The following is a 27,219-nucleotide window of genomic DNA, read 5'->3' on the forward strand; positions in this document are numbered from 1 at the left end:
AGTCCTATGACTGAGTTCCTGTGAGTGGAATTTGAGCAGAAGTGATAAGGATCATGCAGGCCCATAAATAAAGTGCTAAGAAATCATCCCTCTCCTCTGTTCCCCTGGTCTGCCTAGGGCAACCTTGAAAGCCATGTGTTAAAGATGGAGGAATCTCCATGAGCCTGGATCTCTGAACGTCTGAAAGGAACAAAGACACTGATATACCCACCCCCCTCCAATTTAGAGTCCTGATCCAGGATTATCTTAACCATTAGAGAATTAGAAACACAGCATGCATACCTTAGTGTAAGATGCACAGTATAGATTTGGAATTTTATTTCATGACCTTTCACGTAAGTATAACTAATATATCTTATTTAAATCTAATATCGAATCTCTTAAGGTAAGAATATGCCAAGTTGTTGGCATGTATATGTTTAAGCTTTTCACCATTTTGTGAGATAAATTGGAAGAAAATTATCATTCTATTTTTCTAATTGTTAAGTCCCTGAGAGACAGCTTGGAATAATATAAACAAACAAACTAAAACAAATAAATAAAAGCAAGCTTCAGATTTACACCATTCTAACTTGAAAGCACACCAGAGAAGGAGGGAAAATTTCTCTATTCCTGTGTTCATATAAAAAAAAAAATCACAGGGAAGAACTCTGAATAGCTTGACTTCTGTTATGTGGCCATCTATAACAAGTCACTGGGGTAGAGCTGGTTACAATATTTGATTTGGCCTGGATCATTTGCCTTCCCTATGTGGTCTGGATACCACAAGGGACTGATCATGCCAATATATAAAGTGAAGAGGAAAAAGGCACCCAAAGAAGAAGCATGCTATTTCCAGAAATGGGAATTAAGAAATGAGCAGACAAAACCCACTGATAACTACTACAAAGTTGTGCTGGCTTCATCAAAAAGGAGAATGTACTGTAACACCACAAGGGCTGTTTTCCAGAGACTAAGTACAGAAATGTAGCTGGATCTCAGAAAAGAAATAGAACCAGGGTCCAGAAAGCCATCCAAAACCTCTCTCTGCATTTCATCTAGGCTCCTCTCCGTGCAGGTGTTTTATCCTTCTTTCTGCAGATTAGCATTCTCTTCACTTCTGTTGGTGGTGAAAAGCAAGTTCAACTGGTAATAGAATATTCCATGTCTCCCAACAAGAGTGAACCGCCTCTAATTCTTGAATTAACATGGCAGGGAAAAGAGGTCCACACCACAGCTTGGTAGTTACATGGTCTATTCAGAGAAAGAAACAATGACTCGCTCAACCTGAATTCCAATTTTGATGGGAAGAACACAAGATTAGCCTGCTAATAACGCAACTTACCTCTTCCCCTCCCCGATCCAATGAACTGTAGCCAAGGAGGAAGGTTCTCATTATAAGAACACGCCTTTAGGATCTCCACCAATGTAGGCAGAGGGTTAGTAAGACAAACTTGTCTAAATGGTGTACTCTACTGAATGTTCAGTCTTGAGAAAGTTATTATACTGTCTGAATCTTAGTATCATTATTAATAAAGTGGGAATAATACCTATATTGCTGGTTTCTTGTGAGGATTAGGTATAGTCCATAGAAAGTGATGCTCATTACTTTGAAGTAGTCTAAAATTAATCCACAGGAAAAAATTAGTCATACTTTATTTATTTTGAACATGAAATATTGTTTCCTGGCTTGATAACTAATTAGATGATTTCAAAGCTCTATTCCAGTTCTTTAATGCCAGCGATTTTTTTTTCCAGTTGATTCTAAATCATTAGCCAAAAAAAAAGAAAAAAAAATCAAATGTACTTTAAAAGTAAGAGATTTGTTAATATCTTAAGGTTACTCCAAATCATGCCGTAGTATAAAATGATTTCAAAAGGGTTCAATTTATTTTGAGCAACAGCAGCCTCCCCTAGTCAAGGTGACTAATTTGAATTTGATAGCTCTCACTTAAATGTATAACTTCTATTAACATAAAATCTTAATAGAAGGATGGATATATTAATCAGACAGTTTAATAGACACATCTTATGCATTTTATAATATATATTATATAACACTTGAATGAATTATTTCATTCACCAGACATTTATTGAATATCTACCATGGGCCTGAACACTGTATTTCCAAGTAGGCAATAATCATTATTTTTCCTACCACTCTTCATTTTGCTTTCATAAGAAAAGAGGTGAGGTGTATGACTGAAGCAGATACCAGAAATGAGAAAAATCATCTGACTGGGAGTCCTGCAAAAATAATGTGACCAACATTCCCAGAAGAATAATGTAATACGCCTTCTATGAGCTCCGCTTTCAGGAAAATCCAGTAGGCAGTCTTAAGGGGAACCCAATTTCCTAGATATCACTGCAACACAGATTGCATGTTAGCCCTATGACAACACGTCCATACAGAATTTCCCCCTTGTGTGCATCTTATTTGGGAGTTTAGATATAGATGCAAAATAAAAGGGAATTTCTGATTAAGGCTAGCAGTATTTTTAAAATCTGATTGCATTCTTCTAGAAAATATTGAACTAAGTTAGGTTTAGATGGCACCATATAGCAGAAAATGTGGCCATGAATAGTCACTGAGCCTCCTCCGTCTTCAGAGATGCATTAAGACCTTTCCATAGCATAGTCTGAAATATGTTGGGGAAGGATTCTGATTAGCCAAACTTGCGTCAGCTGTCTTGCCTAGACCCATCAACCACGGCCAAGGGACAGGGCCAAACAGTACGGACAAAGCCATACGTACATGGATTCATTCTTAGGGAAGGTGGAGTAATTACGAGTCAGATATCTACTAGTGTGTCTACTATAGTCCTTTTTTTTTTTTTTTGTGAGGAAGATCAGCCCTGAGCTAACATCCATGCCAATTCTCCTTTTTTGCTGAGGAAGACCTGCCCTGAGCTAACATCTATTGCCAATCCTCCTCCTTTTTTCCCCCTGTTTCTCCCCAAAGCCCCAGTAGATAGTTGTATGTCATAGTTGCACATCCTTCTAGTTGCTGTATGTGGGATGCTGCCTCAGCATGGCCAGACAAGCAGTGTGTTGGTGTACGCCTGGGATCCGAACCGGGCCACCAGTAGCGGAGCCCGTGCACTTAACCGCTAAGCCACGGGGTCGGCCCCCTAGTATAGTCTTAAAGGAGCATGGCTGAGAAGCAGAGCCCAACTGAGTGGCAATGTTTTACAAAGGAACAAAAAGTCTATTTCCTTCCTTTCTGGTCCATGACAGTCATTATTGACTATAGCCATGTGTCCTTTAACCATGGGGATACGTTCTGAAAAATGTGTCATTAGGCAATTTCAGAGTTGTGTGGACATCATAGAGTGTACTCACACAAACCTAGATAGTATAGCCTACTACACTTCTAGGCCACACGGTGCTAATCTTATACGACCACCATCATTGATGCAGCCCATTGTTGACCAAAACGCCCTTATGCTGCACATGACTGTATCCCTGGTTGACCATGATATTTTCATTTGCAAAGTACAAGCACATTTGCCTTTATAAGAGGAAGACCTTAAGAAAACAGTGTTGAGTTTCTGAATATTTTCATATTTCTAGAGTCTAGAATCTAGACACTGATTTGATGCTTTTAAGGCAACTATGTTTGTATGAGTGCTGAGTATTTCTGCAAGAGCCAGTGTTCCATCAGTAACATTTATAGTAAGTGGCTGAAAGCATTTGGTGTTGAACTTAATTTGCAGTTAAGAAAGGTAATTTAATTGTGGAGTCTAAGACAAGGTAGCTGGGAAAGTTACAGACAAAAAAAAAGAGAAGTTTGTTGTTCCTTTAAGTCGCCCAGAACCGGCATGTATGTATGCAAATATTAAAGAAATTATGATAGAGAGTTTTAAGGAGACACTTCCATTGGGAAGAAAAAAGTCAGGATGTGGAAAAAGTTAACCACTTAATTAGTTTTAACAAATATCTTGATCTAGATTTACCTTATCTAGATCTATAGATAAGTTTCCAGGTCATTAAGAATGTAGAATACAAGGACCCTCTTTTGGACCAAAAAAGAATAAGGGTGAATTGCTTGAAGCAAGGAGAGAATAGACAATAGCAAATTAGTAGGGCAATATAATTTAAGTAAGATTTTACAGTCTTTAAAATGGTCTTTTGATGTATATTCCAGGGAACAGAGAGCATCAGTTGATTCTTCTTAGAATTAAGCTATCCTATAGGGAAGTCAAGTACGTTCTGATAGTCTGTGTAATCTATATTTGAATCATTAGTCTAATGAAGCCAAGACCCCTTAGAATTCTTATTATGCCATGGCATACTGGAATCTGAGTGCTGTGCTTTGCAGATATGATTTAACCTTGATTACCTTGATTTATCAGTGTTTCTAGGCCCAATAGCATTTAGGACAGTAACTGTCTGCTGACACTTTTTGGGTATTAGAGAGTATCTTTCCTGAACGCAAAAGCTCAGTAATTGGAAATCTTGTGAAAGTTTACACCTGATTGAAGTAGAAGGTCATTTCATGTGAAGCAGGTATTGTCTAGTGTCTGTGTTAGTTATTCATTTGGTTACTGAAAACCTAAGATATACAAAGCTCAGCCCAGGGTGGCTCATAATGTTAAGTCATAGGTTGAGGAAGAGCCAAATCGTGAAAGAACCCTGATTTTCGGTTGGACACATGACTGCCTGGAATAGTCAACATTTCCCATTAGCCTTGCAGCTAAGTGTTACCATCTTGCCGTTTCTGAGGAGTAAATGAAAAGGGAAATGGTGAGTGCAACTTTAGGAAAATGTCCTTGGGTGTGAGTATGCCTTTCTCTTCCTCCTTTTCTTCTTTGCTCCTGCAATGTAGGCCTAATTGCTAGAACTGGAATTGGGAATAAAGGTCAAGGGTAGCTGAGCAAGAAGATAAAGAAAGTATCTGTTTCTTTGGGATGCTTTGGAGGGCCATAACCGCCGTGGATCACCAACTGCTAGACTTTCACTCAAAAAGGAAACCAACTTCTATCTTGTTTAAGTCATCGTTCTTTTGTGTTTTTGTTGCTTGCAGCCAAAATGAATCCCAACTATTATAGAAGGTATGGATCATTTTAAAAAACATTTTTTGCTTTAACCAACTTTTTCCCCACTAACTGAAGAACTACCAATTCCAATCAGATAAGAGGACTTTTACCAAGTACAAAAAAACAAGATCACTCTGAATATATGCATGCATACCTTACATACTTACTCCCCTTATATAACAATTATGACTGAGATGTATATAATTGTACAAAAGCCTTATCCATATCTCTGTTTATTTCTATAGAAGTGATATTTGTAAATAGAAACACTGGATTAATGACATATATATTCTATAAGGCAGTTGATACATATTGTCCACTTTCTTTCTGGAAAAATTGGGTCAATGTACATTAGCATAGGGGCATGCCTGTCTCAACATACATTTGTTAGAGTTTAGTAATAGGGCACTGTTAGTTTTCAGCTAATTTCATGGGGGAAACATGAAACATGACGGATCTGATAATTGTATATATTTTTATGTATTGGATTTGTACATGCAGAGCATATTTGCTTACATTTATTGGCCATTTGCACTTATTCCGTGAACAGATTTTCCATGTTCTTTTCCTGACTTTCATGCTGTTGGAGATCTTGGTGTATTTCTTATTAATTTGAAGAGTGCTTTGATCAGAAAATTTTAATAGTTATTAAAATATCTTAATTTTGGTTATCCTATTTGATTGGATATTCAGCTTTTTTAATTTTAAAGGGGTTCTTTTCCATTTGGTAAATATTGATTTTTTTTTCAATTTTAGTGGAGCTGAAGCCAATAGTGCCATCTTTTTCAAAAACCACTGTAGCACAGAGAGCTATCATGTATAATAGCACCTTTGCTCAAACATCATCTGTGATACTATCTTGTCCCTGAGAAGAAGGTGTTAAATCTAGTTGTGGAGCAAAGAGGGCACAGGATTTACTTGATTTTATTTTTGTGGAAGGTTCACCTTAGAAAAATGTTGGCAAGAGTCATGGATTTCCTGGCAATGGAATGGGACGCTTTATATGTTAAATCAAATATAGAAGACTATGCCCATCAGATTAAAAATGATTTGGAAGCATGAAGTTTGAGCCTAAAATAGAGGTAGCTGCTGTAAAAATTGTTCCCTTGACCTTTGATGAAATTGTATAAACAATTAGCCAATTCTCTTTCTTTCTTTGCTTTTCTTTAACCATCAGTTGTTTTTACTCACTTCTTTTCCTTTTTGGTTCTTTCTCCCTCATTATTCTGTTTGTAATTTTGTTTGTGGTCAACTCCTCTTTGGTGAATACTTTCAATTACTTATTTAACTTAATATGCGTAGTTTTCAGTTAATATGTTTCTTATTCTGATAAATATATTAATTCGATTTTGAAATTTCATTCCTTTCCCATATCCTTCCAAACCTGTCAAGTTGTGATAAGGTTGATTCTAAAAATTGGTCTATAGGTACTGTTTATATTTCTGCTGCTCCCACTGATAACATTTAATATCTATACAGCACGTTTCATTGTACATTCTATTATTTTATTACTTTTCTACATATATTCTTTTGGGAGATGAATTGAGTAGTTTCCATTTTGTCTGCTTTACAAATAACAGCCTCTTGTCACAATTGGCTACAGTCTACTCTTTCCAAAATTATTTAAGTAACAAGTGACTCCAGATGTCAGTTTATATTTTCTTTAAGTACTCAGGGGCGTTCACAGATGCCCTATATTAGGCAAATTCAAGTAGCCTAACTTGAGCCTGTGAACATCTAGTTGGTCAGAATTCAGCAAGAACATTAAATCCTCTCATATTTTAAAAAAAGGAATTACAATGTGCTATGTACTGTGGATACAGAGTAATCTTGTGTTATACAGATGACTAAAATTTGGAATTTGCATTCAAGGAAGATCCAATAATCTGAGGAGGCATATAGACAAGCAACTAATTATTTTAAAAGAAAAAGAAAAAAGCAGAATGAAATAGGTGTTATTGTAGAGATACCATCAAAGTGCTATGGGAATGTAATGGAAGGGGTGATTATTTTGATTGAGGTTGGTGAGAAAAGGCTTCTTGGAGCACTTGACGCTGAAATTGAGCTTTAAAGAATGAATGAGATTTTGACAGTCACTTACAATGGGTATGGTCTTTTAATTCTAGTGAGAGTTTAAATTCTTCAGATGTTCTGGGCTTGCTGTTACCTCCCTAAGAGCTCTGGAACGGCATTAGATCATTCTGAATATATACATTCAAATACAATTTGGATATAATGCGCTTGTTGGATCTATATAATAAATGTTAGTTTCTCTCATAATCGTAACTTGAATTTGCTGATATAGAAAATAACACCTTAGCCATTTCAAATCATGAAATTTTAGAGCAGGAAAAGACCTGAGAAATTACCTACTTAACCCTCTCATTTACAAAGAAGGCACAAAGAGGTTGAGTAATTGACCAAGGTCACTCAGTTAATCTGAGCAGACTTTTCCTCTATCAGAAGGCACTGCTTTGGAATCGGCACCTTTCTGTATCCATTATGGTAATTTTTATTGATGTCGTGAAATAAAATCATTGATTCCTCACGTCCTATTATCAGAGAAGGATACTTTAAAGTCTGCAATGAACTTGCACGTTGAGGTAAGTTTGAAGAAACATAAAATGGACCAAAGGCAGAAAACTCATTGGGATCTGGTACCTGCATGATGAAAATATGGAATAACCTGCACCCAAGCAGAGAGACAGTGGCAGGACTTTCAATCTGACGTCGTTTACTCACCTGGGGTGCAGTGGAGGAGCAAGAGAAGAGAGGAGAGAGAGAAAGGGGAAGAGGGGGAGAGAGAGAGAGACAGAGAGGGAGAGAGACAGAGAGGGAGAGAGAGAGATTGGGAGAGAAGCGTGCCTGAAAGCCGCAAGAAGTACCCTTTGTTTGACAAACCGTGAAAGGGAAGCCTCTCTCGTTGCCACCTCCAAGCGTTTGCCGAGCTGCTAGGTGGAGCCCGCGCGGCGGAGCCCGAACGTACTCCAGATCCGGGTTTTGCCTGCCACCCCTTTCCCCCGGCGCGAGCCCCCTCCCCGGCTCTCAGCGCTCTCAGCGCTGGCCCGCCGCCGTTCATTCTGGCCTCGGCTCGGGCCCCGGTTGCGTCCGCCGCGCAGGCTGCGCGGCCCCGGTGCACCCGCGCTCCGATCGGCTCTCGGCGCGTCGCCCGGTCGCCTGCTCGCCCGGCACCGCTCGCCCCAGTTCCCAGGAGCGGGGATGCAGATGCTGCCGCTGGTCCGGGTGGGCGCCGCCGCTGCCGCTGCTGGCTTTTCCCGGACTGCTCGTTGCCTCCGCTCCGGCAGCCGCTGCTGCCGCCGCCGCCGCCTGTGACTCGCCCCCTCCCCTTTCTTTCTTCTCTTTTTGCCTCCGTCCTCTTTCTCCGGGTGTGCGCGCGCGCGGGTTGCACGGTTGGCTTTGGCAGGAGCTCGCTCGTGTGTGCGCGTGTGTGAGTGTGCGTGTCTGGAGAGCGCCAGAGCCCTGCTCCCTCTCGGGCAGTCGAAGAAGAGAAAGAACCGAAGAGGCGGCGGCGGCGGCGCGGAGCCCGGGGCCGCGCGATGAAGCTCCCACATGCCTGCAGCTGCCCGGCGTGGCCGGCGAGCTAATCAGCCACCCCCGGGCTCGGGGCTCCGCGGCCCCCGGGACGCAGCCCTCGGCGGCCCGGCGCCCGCGCGCCCCCGCTGTGCACCGGGGAAGGAGTTTGCGTGGCCCTCGCTCCGGCGCTCGGCGAGGGTTGCGGGCGCAAGAGGAGACCCTCGGCGGGGAGAGAACCTCGGGAGGAGAAGGAGGGGGGTTCGGCGGAGAAGCCACCCCTGGCCCTCGCGGCTCCCCCTACCTATTCCATCGCTCCCGCTCCCAGGCGGAAAGGGGAGGACGAGGAAGAAGAAGAAAAAGAAAGAGAAGGGGGTGGGGTGGGAGAACTGGATATAAAGATCGGCTGGGGGGATGGTGGAAGATTTTTGGTCTCTTCAGCAGCGTCTTTCCTTAAGCGGCGGCAGCAGCAGCAGGAGAAGCAGCCCCAGCTATGACTGCCGCATGTTAATAGCTGCCGCTTGGGTCCCTCGGCTGCTGCTGGAGGCAGAGCCTGACTCCGAAGTTGTGCAACTGTGGACTGGGAGAGACGTTTGAACCCTCCTCTCTCTTTGCTCCGTTTTTACCCTCTTGGTGTGTGTGAAGCGAGGAAACGTAAAGGAAGACAAGCATTGGTTCTTTTTTTTTTCTTTCTTCCTCTTTCTCCATGGCTGTGTAGCAGAAGAAAGGGGGAAGGAGACTTTTTGTTGTTGTTTCCTTGGCAGGGGTCTCCACCCTCCTGCTGCCTTCTCTGCGCTTCGGTTATCATCCTTCTTTGCCTCGTGTAGTGGGGGTGTCTTCGCTGGGGCCAGTCGGTCTTTTGCCCCGGGCTCCATGGCTGGATTGTGGAAACTGCACCCGGCTGCAGGTTGTTGAACAACTGATGGGACGATCTCAGGGACCGGCGGTTACGAAAGGTAATTTATTCTTCTCACTCTTCCTAATCGTGGTGGCCCTGGCCCGGCTCAGGCGGCGGCGTCCGCGGGGCGGGCAACCGAGGGGGTGCAGGATTCACGCACACTCACCCTCCCACTCACACACTCGCCCGCACACACACTCATCCGATCGTGATGCGGGGCGGGAAGGGAGCCTCCTGGCTGGTGGGCGCTGGGGTTTGGCACGGGTTCGAGGTTTTTCCAGCTATTGGGCGATTTGGCGGCCGGGAGGGATGAAGGGGAGAGCAGACTGGGCGCATTCGCAGTCCAACACGCTGGGGAATAGAAACGGTTTCCACTCCGGGAATTGTCCCTCCTCTCTCACCCCAGTGTCATCCCCTGGTGGGGGCTGAAAGCAGACCAGGGGGCGCCTTCTCTCCGCCGGCCCCGAGCCGGTGCGGATGCAGGCGGGAGCGGGCTGGAGGACCGACAGGGACCGGGTGAGGAGCTGGGCTCTCGGCTGATGGGGACTGCGGGGCTGCGAGCCCGCCGCGATCCTCCCTGGACGCCTGCCTGGAGCATCCATGGTGGCCGCGTTTGCCCAGGTCGCGCCCCTGAGTCGTGGAGCAGCGCTGCCTCTCTGCACCCCGCCGGTTGTGTCCCCTTCACGGCAGTTTAGTTTAGACCTGCTTGCCAGGCTTTGTTAGGCGGTTTTGGCTGAAGAGAGCTGCTACTTTCGTGGGTGGCCCGGGGCGGCGCGGTGTCGGGAGTGGGCACGGGGCAGGGGGCGGTGTTGCACGAATCGAGGCGGCCGGGGCGCCGGGGCGGGGTGGCCAGAGTATTGGTGGCCGCGGGCGGCTGGGTTACAGGTAGGAGGGCAGGCGCCCTGGCGCTTCTCATAGGAGAAGAGGAGGCTCCGGGCTGCAGCGGAGCGTGGGTGCTGCCGCGCCCCCGCTGCTGGTCCCACGTCGGAGCTCAGGGGCAAAGCCTACCAGGCCCCCCGGCAGTATAGGTGGGTGGGTGTGTATGTTGCGGGGGGACGAGCTCCGCTACCAGGATTAGTTGGCGGCGGGGCCGCCGTGTGAGTGTCTGTGTGCGCGCGTTCGTGCGCTCGGGGGACGGCTGGGAGATATTTGCGGGGATGGCAGAGCTGATGCTAGTTGAGCTGAGCTTGCGTATCGAAATCGCCTGGGATCCGCTTAACTGGAAAATCTAGTTGCGGGGGGCCGCATAGGGGTTGGGAGGAAACCTCTCTGTGTCCCTTTCGCCCAGTCAGGAGCACCTCCGCAACATGCGTGCGGCACTGGAGAGTCTCTGGTGCAGTGCTCGACGCACCCCAGATTGGCCCTGATGAGGACCAGGGGACAGAGTAGTCATCTCTCTGGTAGATTGAAATAACCGAGTGAAGCCTGCATAACCCCTGGTCCCTGGAATTCTCTGGCCACTTTCCTCCCTCCGATAGAAACGTGCTCTGCTTTATTTATGGCCAGAGATATCATAGCAATTGGGCGAGCTCGAGGCGTGCGAGCCACCTCTGGGTGTCTCCTCCCTATGCCTGTGTGTGATCCTGCCAGCGGTGGTTAGAGCACATTGTAAACAACGGTGTAAGCAGCCCTGCCACAGTCTGCTTTAGAGTCGAACCTGGTGGTGTCTGTTGTGTTTACTTTCCTGGGTGGATTACTCATTAGGAAGTATAAGCCTTCTTGCACCTCTGATTTTACATCCTTTTAGCCAGCTGCTGGGGAAATGAGGAGACGCACAGACTCTGGCAGGAAGGAAAAATTGCCTTCTCTGTTTTGCACTGAAGTCAATAGGCGGTCTGCTCATTTAGTGTCATATGGGCTATCAACACTAGTTAAAGAATGTCGTAGAATCTGCAAAGAAACACTTCTTGAGTAATTTTTCATTTGGAGAATGTTCTCTATTTCCCTATGAGATGAAACAGAATTTAGCCAGATTTCCCTTGTATATTTTTCAATCTGTAATGGTACTAAATGACCTGGAGTTCTGGCGCCCAATGTTTTGTATGTGGATTACAGAGAGAATTGTCAGGTCTTTTATAGTATCACCAAAAGAGGTTTCCAGATAATTTGTGTAGGAGTTGAAAGGATATTTGTGTTGAAATATCTCTCAGCTTTGTTTCACTCAATCTTTTTTTTTTTTTGGTAACCAAAGCAAGGGTTAAAAATGTACAAAGATTGAGTTTTAAAAAGTTGAAAAGATAAACTGCTTTTCAGTTCCAATAATTAGAAGATACTAAATTCCATAGTTGTAGATTAGCTTTGATGGCTTTGGTGTTTGTTGCAAATGGCTATGTTCTATTTTGTTTAAAAAAGTATGTAAAATGGTACTTTGTTTCTAGGTCCTATACTTTCTAGTTTTTTTTTTTTTTTTAAAGATCTTGACTTCTTGAAAAAGCTTAAGTGGCAAAAAAAAAAAGAATACTGAATCAGTGATGCCTTATTTTGATTAAGTTATACTTTTAGAAGATATTGCTAATGGTAGTCATTTTAATAGAAAACTTAGAGAATTGTGACTTAATTCATGAGAATCTAGTTCATGTGTTTGTTTCATTTCTAGAGGGAATGTGTTAAAGTCTTTATGCTTGCAAATATTTCTGAAGATTAAAGAATACTTGTCCTCTCATTTTAGAAGATCTAATCGCAGTGATTCCCAGTCCTTCCATTAGAAGATTTGATCAGATCTGTTCTTTGTTTCCTAGCAGCATGTGTTTCCAGGCAGTCATACATTCCACAGGTCCTGATGTCATTAGAACTGTGTCTGTCAGTGTATTGTGCTGTCTTTAGCTGAAGGTGAATGTGTCAGAGTTCTTGAATGCCATTCCATAGCACTTAGCACTAAATATTCAATAACCTGCTCCATTGGTGTATATGGTTGACTGGACTATTTCTATAAACTTGAAGGAGTTGGAATGATTAGTATAAAGGATTTTGTGAACTATTTAAATTTTTTAGATAGACTGCATCAGACATCCCTGGCCTGAAAAGTGATAAGCCCGCAGGTGATTTGCCTGATGGGTAAATGCTTTTGATGTCTCATTTTAAGTTGTTTGGTGTGATTATCCTTCATATTGAGAGCTCTCCTCGAAAATATGAATGGAAGGTCTTTTGGAAATGATTTTCTTAATAATGATCTTCGTACAGCTTGGAGATTTAAATATTCCTTTCCACAGGGAATAACAGCGAGTCTGAGACTTACTGACTCCGGCTACTGTGCCTGGAATTGTTTCTAGTCATTAGGAAAGGCAGAATTTTTATGGACTTGATTTACCTTTGATTCCATGGTTAGCTCTAGCCAAGGAAAATCCTAAATAGAAAATAAAAAAGATTATAAAATCAAAAGGATTGAAATTAGTCAAATAACATAATGCTAAACTGAATTGTTTTTCACATTTTATTTGGACCAATTTGCTGGTTGAAACTCTTTTTGAAAAGGGCTGCCAAGGAGTAGTGACAGTTATTGTTGGAAGTGGGGCATTTTTTGCCCAGTAATCAGCAAGGAAACCTGATGGTGACTTTTGTATTTAAGAACAGAGAGTGATTTTGAGAAATGCTCTGCAGCCTTAAGGTAGCATGATGTGAATGGCTGGAGTAGTCGGAATTAGAGGGAGATGATCTTTCCTTCAATTTTACAAATGGCTATTTTCCCTTTGATTTCTTAAGATTTGCATTATATTCAAAATATGCATTTGCTCACAGAGGAAGGAACCCTAAAGACAGAGGCTATATTGTAATTTAGCATTTGTTTGCCTTCAAGGACATATTTACACTTAGATTTCTATTGCAAGTATGTCTTTTTCTTTTATGCAAATGCATTTCTTTATAGAATACCCTATTTTATAATAAAATATAAAGTAAAATATTCAAATATGTGTAAGTTCCTCCTGCCATTTTCCCTTTGTTGTCTGTGTGCGTGTGTGTATGTTCGTGGCCAGTTTGAGAAAGTAATGTGAGCATGCCTCTAGATAGCATTTCTGAGTCCCAAGATGCGCATATTTTCCCCCAAACCTTTTAATGTCCTTACCCTGGTCTGAGTGTCTATATGGCCCAATAAAATTAACTCTACCACTGCATAAGTAACCATGTGTAATTTTTCTCTTAGAATTATGAAGTATGCTCATATACTCACAAATACAAAATATATTAAAAAAATTAGCCATCCTACTCTTAATTAATCGAAATTCTCCAGTTTTGTTAGGGAGTGGGTGAAAGGGGAGAGTTCTTCCTATATTTGATCAGAACAGATTGTATAGATCTTAATAATTTATGTCTTGCTTATGTCTTATTGACACTTAAAACAAGAATTTAGTTTAATATTATCTTATGAATTTCTTCATAAGAATGATTACATATACATATTAGAAGAAGTTAACATTTGGTCTATATTATTCAAGAATTTAAATAGAATATTATTGGTGGTAATCCTATTTATTATGAACATTATCTCTGAGATGGAAAATTAAATCACCCAACTGAATATTTCTTGTCTGGTAAAGCTTTGATTTCAGTTATTTTGTAGAGCAGACAACCCTCCCTTCTCAAAGTGTGTTCTGGGGAAACTTGTGGGTCTTTGAGACCCTCTCAGAGGGTTTGTGAAGAGAAAACATTTTCATAATAATGTTAAGATAGATTTGCCCTTCACTCTTATACTGTAACAAGTGTACAGCGGAGTTTTCCAGAATGTACATGATATGTGATGACATCATTGCTCTGATGGCATATGGCATGTGTGCTTGTGTATTCTTGTGGTTTAAAATTTTCCCGCTTTAACTACTAATACGTAGATATTGATGGTTATAACCAAGAGAATCAAAAGTTGCTTTAGGTCATTAATTTTTAAGTTTGTAAAAGGGTCCTGGGATCAGAGAGTGAGAACCACTGATGTTGACTTTTCCAAGATCTGCCTCCTTGTATTCACAAATATCACCCCATCTGACCATATAAGGAGCCATCTAGGGTGAGAAAACAAGTAGATTGTTCAGGCTTTAGAAAGACCCAAGCAGGTTGGATATTTTATTAGTTATTTGACATTTCATTATTCTTTTCCCAATCTAGAAAGCTTGTTTTTAGTTTTTTGGTCCCCAGTTAGTGAAACAGAAACTTTAAATCTGCAGGTCTCCACCCTGATCTTGTGACAGTTGCACAGGAGCTACGGGGAAAATTTAAAACCAAGCCACAGGTCTTGAAATTCTGTTATCTGGAGAGGCAGAATGGTGTAGTGGTGAAGAGAAGGGACTCTGGTATGTTTGCCTAGGTTTGATAAATTATTTGACTTGGGCAAGATACTGGATCTCTCTATGCCCAATTTCCTGATACGTTTTAAAGGGTATAACAGTTATACCTAATTCATGAGTTGTTGTGAAGATTTAATGGGAAAATGTATGCAAAGTGCTTGAAACAGTTCCGAGCACATAATTACAGGATTGCAACTATTTGCTGCTGTCATTATTATTATTATCATTATTATTATTTACTAGATTTCATGAGAGTCCCAGGAAACATCAGTTAACTCCACATGTGATTCAGATATGCAATTATGTTTCACCTCATTGTTTTAGAGTATGTCTTAAAAATGCTATTAAATTTGAAAATTTCATATAAAAGATAATCGTGGGTTTATTTTACCCTCCTACTTTAAAACTCAAGAAGAGTTATTGGGATTTTTTTTTTTTATAGTAAGGATTAATAAAACACCTTTCATCGCTTGGGCTAAGTTTGAAGTAGGGTAGAGTATGAATGCCCAATTAAATCAAGATTTCAAAGACCCTAATTGAATATTTATCTATCTTGGGAATTATTAGGGAGGAAATCACTTTTCTGAAGTGATATCAAGACGACTCACTACATTCTTAGTCTGTTAATCACTATCTAAGCATCACAACAGGCCATTTTCAGTGAAAAGGATCCTTGGGGTAATTATATTCTGTGGTTCAGTTTGTTTGTGAGTGATAATATGCCTAACGAGTAACGGAAGCTCCACATAAAGATTAGTTTTACTAGATGCTAAAGTTTAACTGGGGAACTGTAAGACTTCTGAATGGCACTTTGACATCTATTTGAAAACTTTGTAGATATATTTATAAATTATATACATTTTTGAGGTATATTCCATGGCTAGTTTAATTTCTGACCTAGGCCTGCCACTATGAAATTAGTAATGCAGATTTATCTTCTCCAGTACTTTGGTTAATCCTGATTAGTGTTGTAGAAACTAAATTGTACTCCTTAGATGGATATAGCTGGGCACTGTCCCTAATAATGAACTTCTTAGAAATGGCCTTTGGAATGAGAGACACTTGAATACAATCCCAATTCTACAACTTTCCAGCTCTCATCTCTATCTGTAAAATAAAGGTAAACAAATCTACTTTGCTGGTTTGGAATGCAGAATAGTAAGTAGATAGAAAAGTATCTGATGGAGTGAGCATTTATTGAATTGTACCAATTGTTGTTAGTCATAGTATTATTAGAAATATCCTTAAGTAGCATTATTAAGAAAATTTAGCTAAATCAAATATCATTTTCTTAATTGAAGAGTTCTTGATGAGCTATGAATAAAAATCAATAGCGTTTTCTTAAGCAGTTGAGAAAGGTTTCACAGGTCTTTTTGTCTTTTTCATGTTCTTTCCCTCTCTCCTTTTCTAACCTTTTATTAAGTACCTATTTCTGAGCTCTTCCTCTTAATCTTAAAATGTTATGCTCTGCTACTAATTCTCCGCCAAAAATCATAATCCTGACAGGAAAATATTTTTGACAGCCACCAAGTGTCTGAAGACTGACTTTAAATCAGGTATAAAATGAAAGTAGCAATTTAATTTAAGACATTTTAAATTAAACTCCTGATCATCTTTCACATGGCGTCAGCAGCTCTTTAAGCTTTAACTGCATCAGAATTTTCTCCAATGTTGTAACCAAATTATCATAAACTTCCAAGATTTAAGGATTCCCATACTTTTAAAAGATTTATAATCCCAAAGTTCAAGTCCTTATAAGATTGCCGTAAATGCAGATGAACCCTTAAAATTCAGATCCCAAAATTGCTTTGAAGACTAGAAGTAGGGAAAGGGTCATAAATAAGTCCAAATTTTAGAATTAACATCTGTATTTCAGTGACAGTTGCCAGTAAGAGAAGTTAGTACAATGTGTGACTTTTACCTATAATTACCCAGTGGAAAGAGTACAACATGGTAGGTGGTAAAAATGAATGAAAAAATAAGTTGCACATTGGACAGCTGACTTGCTAAATTGTACCAGACTTAAGTGTTTTAAAGTATGATTCAAGAAAATGAAAGCCAAGTAGAAACGACACCCCCTTCTGTTTGATCAGCTTGTGTTGGTGTTGAAGCGTCCCGCAGAGGCAGAGTGTGTTACTATTCAAGACAGCCCCAGTGGCTCCACAGTAGCCTGAGCCTGTGAGAATAGGGGAGAGACTCAAGCCCAGTTTTTGATGTTCTGCATGGGTGGGTAACCTGAATACTAAAATGCATTCCATTGACAGCTGACCCTGTAAGAGGTTTTTCAACAGTGGTCTGTTTTGTTTTGTTTTGGTTTGGTTTTTTCTCCTTTTCCTTTCCTCAAAACACTTCCAAATACTTTTGGATAAGAGGAAATGGTCCTGACTGCCGGTCATCTTTTTGAGATGAGATTTTCTTTCTGGCAAGAATGGAAGGGCTCAACTGGTTTACATTTATGTCTTTTGTTTTTCAAATTTTCAGTGTTCTTGATTTGTCAATGGCTGATGGTTATTGTTTGAACCTTAACTCAGAATACTGATCATGACTTCAAGGAGTAAACAAAGAGTCTATTGAGAAATAGTTTTGTGTTAACATGAGTCTGTATCTATAGACTTTCTTTTTTATATTGGCTTTAACTGTTCAGTTGAATTTGTCTGTTGTTTTAATCACATTATTAATCATAGTTGACTTTGGAAGAAGAGCTTAGGCAACTTTTCTTTTAAAATAATACATAATCATTGTTTGAATTTTAGGCATTTTCAGTTAAATTTCACTTTAATTTTCAATTTTTATGTATGACTTAAATATTATTTTACACTCATTCCAATGCTGCATATTTTATGATAACATCTCAGTTGTCGTATGGACTTAAATTCAACTCAGAAGATTTAGTAGAATGGGTGAATTCATTATTTCTCTTTTAATTGCAAAGACATCTCCAACTAGCTTTAGGCCGCAATGATTAATTTAGTGGGAGGTTATTGTGTTTCTCACATGAAGAATCTTGGGGAAGGATGGAGGTTTACCTAGCCATCAGAAAGAATTAGCACCTTGAATCCCGCGAGGATTCTGCTCTGGTTGCCTGCCTACCCAGACTACCACATTTCCTTCTCTCTGCCTGCTAGATTCTTTCCCTTTCACCACAGTCTGAATTAGGTACCCAGCTTTAGATCTATCTACTGTCACAAGCTTTGTGCAGTCAGTAAGGATATTGCAGTTCCTCTGTGGATGGACGAATAGGTTGAAGAAGGAAAGGCTCAATTAAGAGAGGGATCTTGTCCACAGAAAAAGGCAGAATGGTTGATAAAACCTGAATGTCTACTACAGTGATCCTTTGTTAACTGAGACAGATCAGGCGTTAGGAGAATTGGTTAGGAAAACCATTAAAAATGGGTTTGCTCTTTTCCTCTAAGTGGCCAAAGTGATCTTGGAAAATGGTTCTCTAGTCACTTGAGCCAGAAAACCCAACAAAAGCATGCAAATCAAGGGATTCAAATCTTCAGGTATAAGAATACCTGTGAAACTGCCCAAGTTATCAAGGCTATGCATATCTGAAAAGCCACCAGATATCTGAAAATGTCATTTACATAAGCAGTGTATGCCATTCCAGCATACCATGGTGGAGTTGCCATCGTACAATGCCAAACAGGGGCACTGAACACAGATTTGGTGGCACATTAAGTGCTGAAGTTTTGCTATGCGTGCTTAAAAATACAGAGAGTAATGCTGACCTTACAGGTTTAAATGTAGATTGTTTAGGTGTTGAGTACATCCAGATGAACGAAACCCCCAAGATATGCCCTCTGACAGAACTCGTGGTTGAATTAAGTTCTCCACCAGCCACATTTAAGATGGTCTTTACTGAAAAGGAACAAATTGTGGAGATGGGACAGAAGAAAAAGTTATCCCAGAAGAAACTGAAGAAACAAAAACTTATGGGAATCAATACAGCATAAAATAAATGCAAATAGAAGTAAAGGCAGAAAAAATGGGTTTGCAGATATGAATCCATCCATCTGTTTGGGACATCTAATTATTTTACACTTGCTAGTGTACTCGTCATGTCATGGTACTGATGGGAATATATATTTATTCAAGTGAACCTTATATTTAGAGGCAGAATATTCAAAAGTACATCAAGTAGGATATTTCAAATAAATGAGTATGGATAACTTTATTAGCTGCCTGAAGAATCCAATGAAAATGTACTTCAACATATCCAGTATAATGTTATTGAAATGACAGACATCTAATATGGATCCATTATTACAAAAACTCGAGTCTGGGGAGTGTTAATGCTGACACTTGATCAGCTGAAGTAAAATGGTGCTTTAGAGGTATTATTTGGATAAGTTGGGAAAACCTCCTACATTTATTGGTTTTTATTTTTTCTTTATTCAAAACAGAAAGTTGTGTTGACTTTTCATTTTTAAGTACCAACTCTATATAAATAGTAGCATAGGATAATTTGGGAGAATTTTTAAAGGTTAGTAGAAACCTTAATTAGAAGAAAAAACTCCCATGTACCTTCTTTATTGTTGCAAATCCTTGAAGAAGAAAGAACACTAAAAATTAGTAGGCTGTCAACATTGTATTTTTATGATTTGACATTATTAAGCAAACTTTGGGAGTATTTCTTTTTTTGGTGCACTTGATTAAATGTGTGATCTTATCTTGGTGAAATAGCCTGCTGGGCTGCAGACAGTAGTGTTCAGAAATGAAATTCGCTTAGAGCCTCTGAACAGACATTTATTCAATGAGAACCTTTCATGAATAATGGATGATGGTGAGACTGCAGTAGTGTATATGTGTGTTTTCTTCCTTGAATACGAGGGGTGTTGAGCTAGAGCGACGGCAAAAAAGTAATGGGGTATGAAAGAAAGCGTTAGATTTAAAGGTAAGAAATTAACCTAGTTTATTACAAATGAATGAACTCTCTGTATGAAGGACTCATAGTATCAATGTCACAGGATGGTATGCTAGTCCATCTGCTTTGTTTCACTAATCTTGCTGTGTTAATTCCTTTCCTGCTACTTTCTCTTAGCTTGGTAGATGTTATTCTGGAATTTTTGCTACTATCCCAATGTATATGATTTATGTATGCTCTTTTGATTCTACTTGGGTAGAATCCAATAATAGGTGAATCACCAATAATAGGTGAATTTTGATTCCCATTCATTCTTCCCAATGAAGCTTATTCTACATGCTGAACGATCATATTTAAAAAAAAAATTTTCTGATTATAGTACATGCCTGTGTTGAATTCTTGTAAATACAGAGATATGTACAGTCAAAACAGAAATTACCCAATATATCATAATATAGTGGTACATCACAGTGTTCACAGAGATTATTACACACATATTTTTAGCTTCATTGTCCATGTATTTTATCCGTGTATTAGTGGTATTTTATTTGTATATGTGTGTGTGTTTTAGTAGAATTGAGGTTAAACTGTGTATACAGTTTGTATAATTCTCTTCAATTTCCCAATGCCATTAATTTTTTTTGAAAGCATCATTTTTTTTTTTTTTTTTGTGAGGAGATCAGCCCTGTGCTAACATCCGCCAATCCTCCTCTTTTTTTGCTGAGGAAGACGGCCCTGGGCTAACATCTGTACCCATCTTCCTCCACTTTATATGGGACGCCGCCACAGCATGGCTTGCCAAGCAGTTGAAAGCATCATTTTTAATATTATAAAATTTTTCATAGTATGAATACACTATGATTTGTTTAAACACTTCCTTATTCATGTGGGTTGTCGTATTTTGCTAGGATAAGTAATATAAAGCTTGGCCCATTCTCTGATGATTTCTATAGCACAGATTCCTTGAAGTACAGTTCCTAGGACAAAGAGTAAATAATTACTTGTTTGACTTTTACTACTTGGTTACAATGATCTGCATGCATCATCGTTCTCTGTGCGTAACTGGGCTTCCTTTTTGGAAATTCTTAGGAACTTCTCAGTCTCAGCTGTGTATAGTTAGTAGTTACTAACTCATTGGTTATGTAGAGTTAATAAAGTTAGTAATATACCAACTGTTTGTTAATTCTTAAGAATTACTAACTCTCATCTATATCAATGTATAAAAGCTGAGGTCTGTAAAATAGTCAGTAATAAAAAAATGAAATTTACTGGCTATTAACATTTAAGTAGGACTGTGCCTAATGTCTTTGAATTTCAAATAATATCAAAACAAAACTGTACAATGAAACTGATTTATAAAGAACTAAAAAGTCCACCATCCACTTTATGTCCCCATAAAATTTCTTAGTTTCGTTCTTTGCTCCGAGTGGACCTCTTATCTCTTAAGTTCATCTAAAACATCAACTTAACAAAGTTCTTCTTTCTTTACCAAACCTCTTGTGGAACAAGAAAATTGGTGGGCTTCCTTGGTTTGGGCTACTCTAAACTTTAAGTATGAAAAGTAGAAGTAAATTGTCAGTAAACACTTTTATAGTTATTGAAGGTTGTCTATAAAAGGAGAGAGAGATCAATAAAGAAAAGTAAACAGACCATTATGACTCATAATTAGTGAAAATGGACTCAGATTTTGGTCAGTGTAAGTTCAGTTAGAGGTTTGTCCATAGGAATAAGAATGAGGTACAAAATATGAGGTGTTACAGTAACACTTAAGTGGAAGAGTAAAATAGCAGGTGTATAATGCAACTTTTTATCGTTTTTACAATAATACCAATACCTACTGAATTTGATTTCATTAATTCATTTTTTAGTTAAAGGGACTAACAGTTGTACTTTAAGTCGCGTCTTTGTGACTTCTGCTTCCAATCGTAAAGGCATATGTTTAAGGTACATTTCTAGAAGTCAGATTGGAAACTGATTCTTACTTCACTTTCTATATTTCTTTAAATCTGCACCAGAACATATTTATGGACAGAGTTTAATGCTTGATTAATAAATGAATGAATAACTGCATGAATGTGCTTTATGGACCTGAAGAAACAACTGAACATGAAAGCAGTTTTGAAGTTACTGTTGCAAGATAAATTCAAGTGCCATTGAAAATTGCTCTGTACCTGCATGTGGAATAATAAAGGCATAGAAGGAATCCTAAAAGGCACATTCTTGCACACTTTGTTTCCTAAAAAAAAAAAAAAAAAGTTAAATTCTTGTTGATTATCAACTCCTCATTTGCTAATCAATGGGTATAAAGTTTCGATTATGCAAAATGACTAGGTTCTAGAAATCTGCTATACAACATTGTGCCTATAGTTAACAATACTATATTGTATGCTTAAAAAATCTGTTAAGAGGGTAGATCTCATGTTAAGTGTTCTTACCACAATAAAAAGAAAAATTAAAAAAAAAAAAATCATCAAGAATTGAAGTGACTTGCCCAAAGTGACTCTGCTTGTTTATAGCATATGCTGCCTTCTATCAAGGAATTTCTCAGTCTTGCACTTGCGAGTTCACATTTCTGATTCCAGGCATGGCATTGTCACTTAGCAGCTGTATCACTTGGATCATATAACTTCTCTAGGTCTGTTTCATCTGTAAATAGGGGATAGGACAATGGGTTCTTTCTAAAACATCCATGAGATAAAAGAAAAAGGTAAAGTTCATTAGAATAGAATACCTTTGCTTGCTGTTAATTTTGCAAAAAAACTTAATTCATAGTTGATTTTATAAGAATGTTCTCATTACATCCTTCTTAAAGAGCTAAGGTACAGTATTGCATGTGGTAACAGCGTATTTTAAAAAGATAAAATAGGTTAGACATTCTTTTTGTGAAGTTTTAAAAAGAAAATGACATAATGAAGATATCTTACATGCTTTAAAAATGTTAAGGAATCGAATACGTTTCATATTTCTCAATGTTACGTTTCTCTATTATTAAAGATACTCATGTTTTCTTAACAGTAAATCATTTTAGGATTTGATATAGATTCTTAAATCAACTTTCTTTCCCTTTTGTTTGAAAATCAAATAAATTCTACATCCAGAGCTTTGGGCCCACAGTACTGTTATCTTATATCAAGGCAATCAACATCTGTTCATTTATAAAGCAGCAATGTATATATTGAATATACTGAATATCAAATACAGTGTACCCGTCACTCCTTTTCTCCCCACATGAATGAATTTATTTACATGAAATTATTACAAATTATTTTAAGGTTTAGTCATTAACTTTCATTTAGTTCTATATTAATCAAATGATCTTTACTGACTAATAAATACACATGTAGAGAAACACAAAATGCAGTAATGAAATGTATATTAAAGAGAAGCGAAGAGCTAAAGTAAAAAGAGAGCATAAACTTGGGAGTCAGAAATGCGTGATTTCCAATCCTCTCTCTGGATGGTCCTGGAAAAGCTACTCAAACTCTCCATGCCTCTGCTTCCTCATGTATAAAATGGGGATCAAAATAATACCTTTCAGAGTTATTGTGAGGATTAAATGAGATGATGTATATCAAACATATAGCACACTGATAGCTTTTGTTGTTTGTGTTAATTTTTTCATCTGTTGTTGCAGCTGATATCTTCTCCTAAGTGAGCCGCTCAATTGTTCTGCTTTTTTCTGCAGTTCTCAAAAGACCAGCTTCATTAAATCATTCATTTTGTCATTCGCTATGTATTTGTTAGCACCACATGTCTGCGTCATGCTGAGGATATGGAGCATAACATGGCGTAAAGAGCCTCTGACTTTATAGCACTTGCAAAATCATGGAAATAAAGAGGTATTAAGCAATGTAGCTATTATTAATTATTTAGTTAAAATTGTGGTAAGTGCTACCAAGTTCAGCTCCAGGATGCTATGAGAGTTGGAGCAGCAGGATCAGACCTTGTCTGCATTGGGAGGGTGAGTAGGATGTGGAAAGACTTTGCAGAGCAAGTGACGTTTGAACTGAGATACGAAGGTTGAGTAAGCAGCCCTAGAGAATGTGCTGGTTCACTGCTCCCTTCACATTCTGTCATCAGAAGAGCTCATCACAGACCCAAGCGTTTTCTAGTGGAGGAGGTTAATAGAGCTGAGTAAAGGGAAGAAAATTCAGCATAGTTGCCTTGATTTGGCAATAGGGACAACACACCTGAATTTTTCATTTTACCGAGAAAGTGAGTGAACATAGAAAATGTCTTAATATCAGTTGTCTGCCTGTAATATTAAATTTCAGAATGTCATAAACTATCTGTTGACTATAAAGAATGGTCAGGCATTGTAGATTTGAGATAAGGAGAATACTTATGATCTATATGATGTTGAAACTAAGATTTCCTAGATTAGTTTTGGAGATGTGTATCTGTGTGTTTGTCCCTGGGAGGGAGTTTTACTCCAGAAGGTTGATTGCTATTCATCCTTACCTAACTGCTCCCCATTCTCATTGGCTTATTAAGTGTCTGGTGTCTCTTGGTCTTGAGGAATTCTGTGAAAATGGAGGAACGAGCTTTAGGAATACCAGTGCTCAGGTTGGCAGTGCTATGATTATGACTCTTTACTTGTCAAAGAACAGCAGTAAAATATTAATCTGGAAAACAATAGTTAAGAGAAATGTGGTATTATCATTTAGTAAAGACAGTAGACTTTATCTGTCATCTCACCACTTTTAGGTTTAAGCTTATTTAAAATTTTGGAGGCATTCCACAGTATGTGATCATAAAACCAATTTTATTGTCATTTAGAACAAATCATTGAATGCTAATAAAATAAAGTTAAAGTATGTTCTAGAAAACAAATGATATTAGTTTAAGAGTCTATAGGCAAAAGGCTAAATAAGGGTGGTTTAAGAAAGTTATCTCAGTGAAATAAAATCTTTAATAGAGAGAAAATACTATAGTAAGAAGATAGTAAATTTGGCATCATTAATCTTTTTCATCCATTTATCAACAAATATTTATTGTGTGCTTCCTCTGTGACAAAATTAAACACAATTGTGATAGAGATTAGAAAAGAGGAAATACATGCTGAGTTTTATGAGAACATTTGACCGAGGGATCTAGGCACTCCAGATAAGAGGTTTTCTCATCCTGTTGAGCCCTGGAGGATATGTCGGAATTGGCCAAGCAGACAGCCTTCCTGAAGCAGAAAACCTGTTTCAAGACCAAGAGTAAGAAGGAGCTCGGTTCATGTGAAAAACTCAGAGAAGGTCCTAGTAGCTGGAACACAAGGATTGAGGGAGGAAGTGATGTGAAATCTGGCTAGGGAAGTAAATAGAAGTCCAGAATTTGCAATGTTTTTTTAAGGTTAAGTATTTTGGACTTTATCTTAAGAGCAATGGGAAGTCATTAAAGGTTTTAAGCAGGGCAATAACCAGATCAGATTTTCATTTTACGAAGATCATGTTGGCTGTTCTGTGTAGAGGTAATTGGAGGAGGCACCAAGAGGAGATGTGGAGAGACCAATTAGACGAGAGTCCAAGCTTCTGCCGTGCCCCTTCTCAGCTGGGAAGTGTAAGACAGAGCTTGCCTCTCTCTGGCCTCAACTGATTCGTGTATAAAGAAGGGGTTTGTATTAAATAATATCCCTTTCAACTCTAATATGCTGTACTCTAACTTGATTATAAAGACATGGGGGAGCTAAGTGATGGTAATCGTTGTTTAAATCATTTTATCTGAACTTGTTATTAATTTTTACTGATCTGCCTGTTGATACACTGTTATAATGCTGTATCCAATTATTTAATCAGATGTATTTTTTAACTGAAAGTTAAAATTCGTTCTTTGGAGACCTATAACTAGAATTTATTATATATTTGTATTTTAAATGCTATATAAAAATCGTAAAGTCAGATGTTGGAACTACATTTAATTTAGTTAAGAGGGTTTAAACCACAAAGTTCTTTCATTTTGGTCAAAGTGATTTATTTATAAATTTTCATTATTGAAGTCATTCAGAGGAATTCCTATTTTAATGATACCTGTAAAGACAATAATACGTTTCTTACAACACTATGTGGTCTGATAGTCTGAGTGACAAATGCAAAAGAGTTGACTGTATATTATTTAAGAACTTCTAAGACATTTTGCCTTTTATGTCTTTAATTAATAATTTAAATATTTTATTTCCCTCTTATGTTCTGTCCTCTAATTCCCTGTAGCCTTTTGTTATATCTCTTTTATGGCATTTATGACATTCCACCATGGCTTTTGATTATTTCTCTTCTTGTTTTATACCTCTATGGAAATATAAATTCACTGAAGGCTGGGACTGCTTTTAGTCTTCTCGTAACCTGGAGAACCTGATTATGTAAATAAGGTTTGTGTTTTATGTTGATTTTTTTAAAGATGAGGGTGTAGTATTTTATTTATTTATTTTTTTTAAGATTTTATTTATTTATTTTTCCCCCAAAGCCCCAGTAGATAGTTGTATGTCGTAGTTGCACATCCATTCTAGTTGCTGTATGTGGGACGCGGCCTCAGCATGGCCGGAGAAGCGGTGCGTCGGTGCTCGCCCGGGATCCGAACCCGGGCCGCCAGCAGCGGAGCGCGAGCACTTAACCGCTAAGCCACGGGGCCGGCCCTGAGGGTGTAGTATTTTAGATAAAACATCATACATGAAATGCATCTTGTATGACTTAAAAAATAGGGGCCGGCCCAGTGGCATCGTGGTTAAGTTCGCGTGCTCTCCTTCGGGGCCCAGGGTTCGTGGGTTTGGATCCTGGGTGCAGATCTGTGCACCGCTTACCAAGCCATGCTGTGGCAGGCGTCCCACATAGAGCAATTAGAAGGGTGTATAACTATGACATACAACTATCTACTGGGGCTTTGGGGAGAAAAATGGAAAAAAGGAGGAAGATTGGCAACAGATGTTAGCTCAGGGCCAATCTTCCTCAAAAACAAAACCCAAAAAACATAAAAAACACAAAAAAACTCTTGGTTTTCCAAGCCTTAAGAAAAAAAATTTTAATAGCACAGACTCAAATGACTTGGCTGTATCAATGAGACAGTGATTTTAGAACATGCACTTTAGGGTCAGATGAACTTGAGCCTAATTCTAAACCTTGGAATTACTATGGAACAGCTGTGTGACTTTGGGTCATTTTCTGAGCCTCAGTTTACTCTGTATCGTTAGGCTAATGATATCTATGTCATAGTGGGATTGTGAGAATTAACTTAGTTCCTGTAATATAAAGCACTGCCGTAAGGTTTGGTTATTATGAGAGTCAGACGGCAAAAATAGGTGCTGTCAGCCTCGCTTCACGTGGCGAGAAGGAGCGGAGCACAGTGATTCAAGCCATCTCTTTTTTTCCTTTTGCTCTCAAACTTTTTGCAAGATTGACATCACATTTTATATCTGTGGCCTTCACTCTTTATGGCCTTCCATTTGGAATCATTTTGTCATGTTACTTCATGTACACCATACTATCTTTTTTATCTCTGACTTATTCTGAAAGGAATGATTATCTAGCAATTTCTGAGATACAAATGGAAGCCTGAACACTTGCAGGCACTGTCAGATAAGAATGCCAGAAATACCTTTATTACTTATTTCTGATACATTCTGCAGACATAAATATCTAATATATAGAGACTATCAAA

The 27,219-nt window shown here is 39.0% G+C and overlaps 1 protein-coding gene and 1 pseudogene across 16 annotated transcripts in view; both read left to right on the plus strand.

Moving 5' to 3' along the window:
* The first annotated feature begins 7,942 nt into the window (after positions 1-7,942).
* Positions 7,943-27,219, plus strand: part of ADGRL3 (adhesion G protein-coupled receptor L3) — an 812,769-nt gene continuing 793,492 nt past the window's right edge. For 11 of the 16 annotated variants that reach the window (XM_087434391.1, XM_087434382.1, XM_087434379.1 and 8 more), the window contains exon 1: positions 7,944-9,505. The gene's annotated coding sequence lies outside the window, so the exon portion shown is untranslated. Of the gene's footprint in view, positions 9,506-27,219 lie in introns of all 16 variants that reach the window. The other 5 variants (XM_087434392.1, XM_087434383.1, XM_087434386.1 and 2 more) reach the window with 2 other exon arrangements.
* Positions 18,152-20,396, plus strand: LOC147916457 (large ribosomal subunit protein uL22 pseudogene; annotated as a pseudogene).

Source organism: Ceratotherium simum, chromosome 8 (assembly GCF_057802395.1).
Source record: "Ceratotherium simum simum isolate JZ-2026a chromosome 8, ASM5780239v1, whole genome shotgun sequence".
Taxonomy (NCBI): domain Eukaryota; kingdom Metazoa; phylum Chordata; class Mammalia; order Perissodactyla; family Rhinocerotidae; genus Ceratotherium; species Ceratotherium simum.